The sequence below is a fragment of the Pelophylax lessonae genome, assembly GCF_965119305.1.
Source record: "Pelophylax lessonae genome assembly, chromosome: 9".
NCBI lineage: Eukaryota > Metazoa > Chordata > Amphibia > Anura > Ranidae > Pelophylax > Pelophylax lessonae.
In genome coordinates, this window is record NC_138776.1 from 42,339,052 (window position 1) to 42,350,907 (window position 11,856).

Below are 11,856 nucleotides of genomic sequence, written 5' to 3' on the forward strand. Positions count from 1 at the left end.
CCCCACCTTCAAGGAAAAATGTCAACTGACCACTGCCCCACCCTCAAAAAACCTGTCACCTGATCTCTTTCCCACCCTTGAAGCCACTTGTCACCTGATCTCTTCCCCACCTTCAAAGAAAAATGTCAACTGACCACTTCCCCACCCTCAAAAAAACCTGTCACCTGATCTCTTCACCACCCTCGAGGACACCTACCTGTCACCTGACCTCTTTCCCACCTTTAAGGAGAACTGTCAACTGACCACTTCTCCACCCTCAAGAAAACATGTCACCTGAGCTCTTCCCTACCCTTGAGGCCACCTGTCACCTGACCTCTTCTCCACCTTTAAGAAAAAGTGTCAACTGACCACTTCCCACCCTCAAGAAAACCTGTCACCTGATCTCTTCCCCACCTTCAAGGAGAACTGTCAACTGGCCACTTTCCCACCCTCAAGAAAACCTGTCACCTGATCTCTTCCCCACCTTTGAGGCCACCTGTCCCCTGACCTCTTTCCCACCTTCAGGGAAAAGTGTCAACTGACCACTTCCCCACCCTCAAGAAAACCTGTCACCTGATCTCTTCCCTACCCTTGAGGCCAACTGTCACCTGATCTCTTCCCCATCTTCAAGGAGAACTATCAACTGACCTCTTCCCCACCCTCAAGAAAACATGTCACCTATCTTTTCCCCACCCTCGAGGACACCTGTCACCTGATCTCTTCCCCACCTTCATGGAGAACTGACCACTTTCCCACCCTCAACAAAACCTGTCACTTGATCTCTTCCCCACCCTCAAGGACAACTGTCACCTGATCTCTTCCCCACCTTCAAGGAGAACTGTCAACTGACCTCTTCCCCACCCTCAAGAAAACCTGTCAACTGACCTCTTCCCCACCCTCAAGAAAACATGTCACCTGATCTCTTCCCCACCCTTGAAGCCACCTGACCTCTTCTCCACCTTCAAGGAGAACTGTAATCTGACCACTTCCCCACCCATGAGGAAAAGTATAAACTGGGAAGTGGTTGCAAAGGGGCGGCAGGGGATCAGCAGCACTGAGAAGGATGGGGAAAAAAAGGTGAAAATCATTATAAAAAATGACACATGGTGCTTTAGCAAACTGAATGCCAACCATTTAGGGTTTATTTAAAGCACTTCAATGGTATGCGTTGTGTAAAAGAGACCTTTAGAAGCAACGGTGACCAATGATTTTTACCTGTTTCATGATTTTGAGATGGTCAAAAGTAAAATGTCACATCATTCAGAATTGTATTTGTTACCTACTTGAAATTTAAAACCATCAATCTGGTAGGTGTGATGGTTAATTCAGTGCCAAGTAACTATGGTTGAAATACAGCTTTTTAGAAAGCTATGCTGGGATCTGTTGTTCCTCTACAAGCTGCACATACAAGGCGATTTAGTATAAACAATTTTTGGGACATGCATGTCACTAAACATTGTGCATCGTAGGGCTGGCTTATCACTGAAACACAAAAAGAACAGGAGGGGGTGGGCTGAAACTTTCCAACCTGATGCATATGCTTTGCATGGAATAGAGGCAAATATTCAAATCTCATATTCTTCATCAACAATGTGGGATTGTGACTGTTCATATTATACACTGATATCTGCTAATTTATGAAGATCACCTGACTTATTCCCCACCCTTGCGGAAACCTGTCAATTGACCACTTCCCCACCCCCTGGGAACGCATGTTACCTGACCTCTTATCCACCTTCAAAAAAACTGTCACCTGATCTCTTCCCCACCCTCGAGGGCACCTGTCACCTGACCTCTCCCCCACCTTTAAGGAAAACTGTCAACTGACCACATTGCCACCCATGAGGAAAAGTGTCAACTGACCACTTCCCCACCCTTGGGAAAACCTGTCACCTGATCCCTTTCCCACCCTCGAGGACACCAGACACATGACCTATTCCCCACACTTGTGGAAACCTATGACCTGACTTCTTCCACACCTTTAAAGAAATATGTCCCCTGACCCATTCCCCACTCTCGAGAAAACCAGAAAACTGCCCACCCACCCACCCTCAAGGACACCTGTCACCTGACCTAGTCACCACCCTCAAGGAAAATTGTCACCTGGCCTCTTCCCCAACCTGAAAGACATCTGTCACCTAATCTGTTCCTCAACCTTGAGAAAACCCTTCACCTGACCTTTTTCCCACCCTCTAGCAAACCCGTTACCTGAACACATCTAAATGTGAGCACGTATGAAAAAAATATTGCATGTGTATTAATTTTAACAATGGTTTTGACTAAGGTAATTTTAAGGGACAATCCACCCAAACGTTATAGCCTGGAGGATGGTCAGTCATTGGCTTTTTATATGTCTTGGATACTCCAGCATCAAGTACAGCTCTCTCTCTAAGGGCCACACCGCTATTGCTTTAAATGGCCTATGCATCACACCCTCTAGGTGATCCAAATAAAGTGTTGCATCTTCCCCACTATCAAGGAAATCTATCACCTGACCTGTCACCTGACCTCTTCCCCACCCTTGATGAATCCTGTCATCTGACTTCTTCCTGCCCTCAAGGAAACCTGTCAACTGACCACTTACCCCTTCTTGAGAACACCTGTCATCTGTCCTCTTTCTCAACCTCGAGGAAACCTGCCAACTGAAGTCTTCTCCACCCTTGGGGGAACTGTCAACTAAGCTTTTCCTCAACCTTGATGAAACCTGTCAACTGACTTCTTCCTGCCCTCAAGGAAACCTGTCAACTGACCACTTACCCACTCTTGAGAACACCTGTCATCTGCCCACTTTCTCACCCTTGAGAAAACCTGCCAACTGAAGTCTTCTCCACCCTTGGGGGAACTGTCAACTAAGCTTTTCCTCAACCTTGATGAAACCTGTCAACTGACTTCTTCCTGCCCTCAAGGAAACCTGTCAACTGACCACTTACCCACTCTTGAGAACACCTGTCATCTGCCCTCTCTCTCACCCTCGAGAAAACCTGCCAACTGAAGTCTTCTCCACCCTTGGGTTAACTGTCAACTAAGCTTTTCCTCAACCACTTTCAAGGAAACCTGTAAACTGACCCCTTCCGCACCCTCAAGGAACCCCATCAACGGACTTCTTCCCGACCCCCAAGGATTTCTGTTAACTAAACTAAAACAAATGACCTTTTCCCCCCTCGTGTCAGCTGACCTCTTCCCCACTCTTGAGAAAACATGTCACCTGACCCTTTTCCCGCCTTTGAGGAAACCTGTCATTTGATTACTTCCCTATCCTTTGAGAGACCTGTCACCTAAGCTCTTCCCCACCCTCGAGGTAATTTGTCAGCTGACCACTTCGCACCCTCAAGGAACCCCGTACACTGACCTCTTCCCCACCCTCAAGGAAACCTGTCAACTGACCACTTCGCACCCTCAAGGAACCCTGTCAACTGACTTCTTCCCCACCCCCAAGGATTTCTGTCAACTAACCTCTTCCATACCCTTAAAACACATGACCTCTTCCCCACTCGGGAAAACATGTCAGCTGACCTCTTCCTCACACATGAGGAAACCTGTCACCTGATCTTTTCCCCACCCTCGAGGAAACCTGTCAGTTGATCCCTTCCCCATTCTTTGAGAATACTGTCACCTAAGCTCTTCCTCAACCTCGAGGAAATCTGTCAACTAACCCCTTACCCATCTTCAAAGAAACCTGTCACCTGACCTTCTCCCCACCCTCAAGGAATTCTGTCAACTGACCTCTTCCCCACCCTCAAGGAAACCTGTCACCTGATCTTTTCCCCACCCTCAAGGAACCCCGTACACTGACCTCTTACCCACCCTCAAGGTTTTCTGTCAACTAACCTCTTCCCTACCCTTAAAACACATGACCTCTTCCCCACTCGAGAAAACATGTCAGCTGACCTCTTCCTCACACATAAGGAAACATGTCACCTGATCTTTTCCCCACCCTTGCGGAAACCTGTCAGTTGATCCCTTCTCCATCCTTTCAGAGAATTGTCACCTAAGCTCTTCCTCACCCTCGAGGAAACCTGTCAACTGACCCCTTACCCATCTTCAAAGAAACCTGTCACCTGACCTTCTCCACACCCTCAAAGAAAACCTGTCAACTGACCTCTTCCCCACTCTCAAGGAAACCTGTCAACTGACCTCTTCCCCACTCTCAAGGAAACCTGTCAACTGACCTCTTCCCCACTCTCAAGGATATCTGTCATCTGACCACTTCCGCACCCTCAAGGAACCCCGTGCACTGACCTCTTCCCCACCCTCAAGGAAACCTGACAACTGACCACTTCCGCACCTTCAAGGAACCCCGTACACTGACCTCTTCCCCACCCTCAAGGAAACCTGACAACTGACCACTTCCGCACCTTCAAGGAACCCCGTACACTGACCTCTTCCCCACTCTCAAGGAAACCTGTCAACTGACCTCTTCCCCACTCTCAAGGATATCTGTAATCTGACCACTTCCGCACCCTCAAGGAACCCCGTGCACTGACCTCTTCCCCACCCTCATGGAAACCTGACAACTGACCACTTCCGCACCTTCAAGGAACCCCGTACACTGACCTCTTCCTCACCCTCAAGGAAACCTGACAACTGACCACTTCCGCACCTTCAAGGAACCCCGTACACTGACCTCTTCCCCACCCTCAAGGATTTCTGTCAACTAACCTCTTCCCTACCCATAAAACACATGACCTCTTCCCCACTCGAGAAAATATGTCAGCTGACCTCTTCCTCACACATGAGGAAACCTGTCACCTGATATTTTCCCCACCCTTGCGGAAACCTGTCAGTTGATCCCTTCTCCATCCTTTGAGAGAACGGTCACCTAAGCTCTTTCTCACCCTTAAGGAAATCTGTCAACTGACCCCTTACTCATCTTCAAAGAAACCTGTCACCTGACCTTCTCCACCCTGTCAACTGACCTCTTCCCCAGTCTCAAGGATATCTGTCATCTGACCTCTTTGCGACGTATCCTCCACTCTAGAGAAAACGTGTCAGCTGACCTATCCCCCACCCTCAAGGAAACCTGTCATCTGACCTCTTTCCCACTCTCAAGAAAACATGTCACCTGGACTCCTTCCCACCCTCAAGGAAACCTGTCACCTGACCTCTTCCCTACCCTTAAAACACCTGACCTATTCCATTTTTTTAAAGCTGGTAAAATAAAAAATACAGGTAGATTTTTTTTTGTTCGTGTAAATTGAGTAAAACGTGATATTTGACACAATATCAAATATTTATAAGTAGGTCTCTCAGTTACAATCGATAAGGTACATATCTCCTGATAGAAGAAGATCCTCCAGCGTAGTGCACCATGAAGAAGATAAGGCCCCCTCGGTTCACATCTGTGTGTTTTGCCTCTGGTGTAATGTACTGTGTTCACTGCAGGGATGCTTCAAACAGAATTGTTGTCTGTGCAGACTGCTCAGATCACAGCTCTGCGCTTCAGCGAGGTGAAAACAAATTCCTACTTTTTTATATAAATTAAAGAGAACCTGTACTTTCCACATGTAAGACAAAGCAAGGGATTCATTTTAAAGCTGAACTTCGGCCTTCCCTTAAGTCTTGCACAGTTTTATAGGCTCCTCTCCTGTACTGTAATGGTTTACTCTGATTTCGCTGCACACTGTGAGATTCTCACAATGTGCATTAGAAGCTGCAGTAAGTCAGAGCCTGCCTCATTTCCTGGCTGGAGGATGTTCAACATCTGACCCTTAAGGGTGTGGAAGAGCTCAGTTGACAGTTTGCCTTAAGGGTAGGAAAGAGGTCAGGTGACAGGTTTCCTCGAGGGTGGGGAAAGAGATCAGGTGACAGGTGTCCTCGAGGGTGGGGAAAGAGGTCAGGTGACAGGTTTCCTCGAGAGTGGGGAGGTGGCCAGTTGACAGGTTTCCTCAAGGGTGGGGAAAGGGTCAGGTGACAGGTGTCCTCGAGGGTGGGGAAAGAGGTCAGGTGACAGGTGTCCTCGAGGGTGGGGAAGTTGTCAATTGACAGGTTTCCTCGAGGCTGGGGAAAAATCGAGACTCAGCATCACATGTGGACATTACCTATATGCAAACACAGCCTGCCTAGCAAGACCCACTCCTCTAGACTGACCCCAGCCAAAAGCCAGCCAACTGTTTGCATCAGGGCAGAGGGTTCTTCAAAGGAGTACTGAGACAAAGTGTTGTGATGTTTTTAGGAAGCTATGTACAGCACCCTACCAGCCCCTCCCACCAGCCATGATCTGCCTGCATTACATAGAGAAGTGCAGAGGCCCAGTGATGATCACTGAATCTAAAATAAGGTATGTAATGAAAACGGAAAGGTTTTATTTAATGTTGTTAGCCTGTTGATGAGATTAAACAGATTAAACTGTAGCTTTAAAGTAGATCATCAGTTGCCTTTTTTTTAACCTTACCTGTAGTAATGGAGGTGTCCTATTCCCAGTTCCTGTAATAATGTGGGTGTCCTGTCCCCAGTTCCTGTAGTAATGGGGGGAGCGTCCTGTCCGACATTTCTGTAGTAATGGAGGTATTCTGTCCCTAGTTCCTGTAGTAATGAGGGGTGCCTTGTCTTCAGTTCCTGTAGTAGTGGGGGTGTGTTGTCCCCAGTTCTTGTAGTAATGAGGGGTTGTCCTTTCTCCAGTTCGTGTAGTAATGGGGGGTGTCCAGTCTGCATCTCCCATAGTAATGGGGGATGTCCTGTCCCCAGTTCCGGTAGTAATGGGGGGGTGCCCTGTCCCCAGTTCCGGTAGTAATGGGGGGTGCCCTGTCCCCAGTTCCTGTAGTAATGTGGGGTGTCCAGTTTCCAGTTCCTGTCCTATTGGGGGGGGGGGGAGTGTCCTGTCTCTAGCTCCTGTAGTAATGAGGGGGGTGTCCTGGCTCCAGTTCCTGTAGTAATGGGGGGTGTCCAGTCTGCATCTCCCATAGTAATGGGGGATGTCCTGTCCCCAGTTCCGGTAGTAATGGGGGGTGCCCTGTCCCCAGTTCCTGTAGTAATGTGGGGTGTCCAGTTTCCAGTTCCTGTCCTATGGGGGGGGGGGGGTGTCCTGTCTCTAGCTCCTGTAGTAATGAGGGGGGTGTCCTGGCTCCAGTTCCTGTAGTAGTTGGGGGTGTGCTGTCCCCAGTTTCTGTGGTAATAGGGGGTGTCCTGTCCCCAGTTCCTATAGTAATGGGGGGTTCCCTGTCCCCATTTCCTGTGGGTTGTCTTATCTCCAGTTCCTGTAGTAATGGGGGATGTTCTGTCTCCAGTTCCTTTAGTAATGGGGGGGGGGGGTGTCCTGTCCCCCGTTTTCCTATAGTAATAAGGGGTGTCCTGTCTCCAGTTCCAGTAATAATGGGGGATGTCCTATCTCCAGCTCCTGTAGTAATATTCCAACACTTCCAGGTAAGGGGCGCGCATGCGCACCACTGGTGACCCGCTCCTGCTATGATTATTCACAGCAAGAGCCATAGGGTGGACAGTGAATGAATGGGAAGGGCTCTGTTCTGAGTTGCTTCCTGTTCATTCACAAACTAAAGCATAGTAATCACAGTATACTATGCTTCAGTTATAAATGAACACAGTGAGGGAGTGTTCATTTAGAAAAGGAAGGGGTCGGTAAATGACATATTTACTTGCCTCTTCCCCTGCTCTCCGTCCTGAAACATCCCGCGCAGCATCCGGGGGAGAGGAGAGGAGAGAAGCCAGCAGTACTGCCGGATGGGAGAGGGGGCAACATGGTGGGAAGCCTGGGCAGTAGAGGAAATCGGCACCACACAAAGTGATTAGGGTGTGCCGAGGCACACCTGCCACACCCCCTACGTACGCCTATGGCAGGAGCTGATCTGTGGGTACTGTGGACTCGATGCCTGCTAGCACCCACCGATCATTAGGCACAGAGGCAGAATGGCGGTCTGACAGGAGGGAAGGCATTGATCCTGTGTCTCTGCAAAGCAGGGACTAGGATCCATGTCTTTCCCTAGTAAAAGAACCTCCCACATTACACTAACATACTGGCTAGGCACACAGGTAACCCTTTGATCGCCCTTGATGCTTAACCCCTTCCCTGCCAGTGTCATTATTACAGTAACCGTGCATATTTTTAGCACTGATTACTGTAGTAATGTCACTGGTCCCCCCAAAAGTGTCAGTTAGGGGTCCGATCTGTCCACCACAATGTTGCAGTCCAGCTAAAAATCTCAGATTGCCGCCATTACTAGTAAAAATAAATAAATAAATAAAAATGACATAAATCTTTCCCCTAGTTTGTAGACACGATAACTTTTGTGCAAACCAATCAATATACGCTTATTGGGATTTTTTTTTATCAAAAATAAATATGTAGCAGAATACAAATTGGCCTAAAATGATGAAAAAAAGGGATTTTTTTAATTTTGTTTTTTGGGAATGTTATATAGCAGAAAGTAAAAATATTGTTTTTTTTTTTTTTTCAGAATTGTCACTTTTTTTTTGTTTATAGTGCAATAAATAAATAAAAATTGCACATGTGATCAAATACCACCACAAGAAAGCTCTATTTGTGGGGAAAAAAAGGGCATCAATTTTATTTGGGTACAACGTTGCATGACCGCACAATTGTCAGTTAAAGTAACGCAGTGCCGAATTCGCAAAAAAATGGCCTGGACATTAAGGGGCAAATCCTTCCGATCCAGAAGTGGTTAAAATGAAAGCAAATTGAATGATGTCTTAATAATTACAGAGCTGTATTATTATTATTATTATTATTATTATTATGTGTCTTTTGTATATGCCTAGAGTTCAGCTTTAGGCTCGCCATCCGCCTTGACTTCAATGCACTTTAACAAAATGGCCCAATTCTGAAAAAAAAAACTCTTAATTTTTGTCCGATTTCGGGGAAATAAAAACTCTCATTCTCACTAAGTCCTAAAATGGAGGCGACGAAAACACTGGGGTTGACAAAATCAACCATTTACCGCTCAGCTTACGCGTATGTGCGGGGGAAAGAGGGTGGGCTTTAACACCCACGCGGTGCACATACTGTATGTGTCAGGAGCTGGCAGGACCAGATATCAAACATATAACTACTGTGACAGCCAATCACACAGGCAAATCCTTCCTACCCACATTCCCTGTTAAAGGGATGCCAGGGCTGGGCAGGAAGGGGTTAATAGAAAAAAGTAAAAAATGTGTCAAAATTTGCTCATTGAACCAACCCCCCCAGCAAATAAGAGGTATTGGGCACAGATGGAATCATGCAACATGTTTAAACACAAGACACCATAGTGATAGAGAACTCCACAGAGTCCAAACCAACTGACACAAGTGTGCACTGTATGCCAGGATCATACCTGGATGGTATACACGGCGCAGCCCTCTTCACACTGGGGAACTTTGGAACTTAGTAAACACATAAAGAAAAGGGTGCAAATGCTTAGCGCATGATATTTAATAATGGAAAAAAATGAGTGAATGCTCAATAACGTTAAAACAATTGTAGTGTTCTATGTGAACCAAGAACCGAGGACCGTCCTGTAGTGGAGCTCCTCTAGTTCAAATAAATGTCCTATGACCAGCTGACGTGTTTCGGGGGTCTGTCCCTTTTCATCAGAGAAAACCTCCCTGTGACCTGACCAGCTGATGTGTTTCGGGGGTGAGTGCCTGTTCATCACAGCAAACCTTCCTGTGAACAGCTGGTGCATTGCATTTCAGGGGTCTGTGCCTGTTCATCAGAGCAAAGCTTCCTGTGACCAGCTGACGTGTTTCGTGGGTCTGTCCTCATTCCTCAGCACAAACATCCCTGTGACCAGCTGACGTGTTTCGGGGGTCTGTCCCTTTTCACCAGAGCAAACCTCCCTGTGACCAGCTGACGTTTTTCAGGGTTCTGTCCCCATTCCTCAGCACAAACATCCCTGTGACCAGCTGACGTGTTTCGGGGGTCTGTCCCTTTTCATCAGAGCAAACCTCTCTGTGACCAGCTGACGTGTTTCAGGGTTCTGTCCTTCATTAGCACAAACATCCCTGTGACCAGCTGACGTGTTTTGGGGGTCTATCCCTTTTCATTAGAGCAAACCTCTCTGTGACCAGCTGACGCGTTGCGGGGGTCTGTCTCTTTTCATCAGAGCAAACCTCCCTGTGATCAGCTGATGTGTTTCGGGGGTCTGTTTGCCTTCATCAGTGCAAACATCCCTGTGACCAGCTATCGTGTTTCGGGTGTCTGTGCTCGTTCCTCAGAGCAGATCTCCCTGAGACCAGTTTTTTTTCTGGGTTCTGTCCCCATTCATCTGAGCAAACCTCCCTGCGACCAGCTTACATGTTTCAGGGGTCTGTCCCCCCTTCATCAGCGCAAACATACCTGTGACCAGATGAAGTGTTTTGGGGGTCTGTCTCTTTTCATCAGAGCAAACCTCCCTGTGACCAGCTGATGTGTTTCAGGGTTCTGTCCTCCTTTATCAGCACAAACATCCCTGTGACCAGCTGATGTATTTCGGGGGTCTGTCCCTTTTCATCAGAGCAAACCTCTCTGTGGCCAGCTGACGTGTTTCGGGGGTCTGTCTCTTTTCATCAGAGCAAACCTCCCTGTGACCAGCTGATGTGTTTCAGGGTTCTGTCCTCCTTTATCAGCACAAACATCCCTGTGACCAGCTGATGTATTTCGGGGGTCTGTCCCTTTTCATCAGAGCAAACCTCTCTGTGGCCAGCTGACGTGTTTCGGGGGTCTGTCTCTTTTCATCAGAACAAACCTCCATGTGACCAGCTGATGTGTTTCGGGGTCTGTTTCCCTTCATCAGAGCAAACATCCCTGTGACCAGCTATCGTGTTTCAGGTGTCTGTGCCCATTGCTCAGAGCAGATCTCCCTGTGACCAGCTGATGTTTTTTTCTGGTGTCTGTCCCCATTCATCTGAGCAAACCTTCCTGTGGCCAACTGATGAATTTCAGTAGTCTGTCTCTCTTCATCAGTGCAATCATCTCTGTGACCAGCTGGCAAGTTTCAGAGGTCTGTCCCCGTTCATCAAAGCAAACCTCCCTGTGACCAACTAATGTGTTTTTCGGGGGTCTTTTCCCTTATTATCAGAGAAACCTCCCTGTGACCAGCTGACGAGTTTTTGGTGTCTACCCCCGTTCATCAGAGAAAACCGCCCTGTGACCAGCTGGCGTGTTTCGGGGCTAGGGCGAGGGGTTGGTGCCTGTTCATCACAGCACACCTTCCTGTGAACAGCTGGTGCGTTTCAGGGGTCTGTGCCTGTTCATCAGAGCAAAGCTCACTGTGGCCAGCTGACGTGTTTCGGGGGCTCTGTCCCCATTCAACAGAGCAAACCTCCCAGTGACCAGCTGACATGTTTCAGGGGTTTTTCCCCCTTCATCAGCGCAAACATACCTGTGATCAGCTGACGTGTTTCGGGGGTCTGTCCCAATTTATCAGAGAAAACCTCCTTCTGACCAGCTGGCGAGTTTTGGGGGTCTGTCCCTGTTTATCAGAGAAAACCTCCCTGTGACCAGCTTACGTGTTTCGTGGGTCTGTTCCCCTTCATCAACACAAACCTCCCTGTGGTCAGCTGACATTTTTCGTGGGGTCTGTCCCCATTCATCAGAGCAAACCTCTCTGTGACCAGCTGACATGTTTTGGGGGTCTGTCCTCCTTCATCAGCACAAACATCCTTGTGATCAGCTGGTGTGTTTTGAGGGGTCTGCGTCCATTCACGGAAGGAAGGAGATAAATATTGTAACTTAAATGCAGATTTCCAGTGAGTCTCATTTTAAAACATAGAAGTTCCTTAAAGCTTTACTCCACTTTTGTTGAGAAAAAAAACATTCCCCTCTGGGTGATCTCTGTACATTGCAGGGATTTTAACAAACTGTGTTGCAGATTCCTACCTTTTTGTTATTCTGAAGAAATCATTGTTTGTACCTCTGTGCCTCTGTGCTGAGTGGGTCAAATGGGA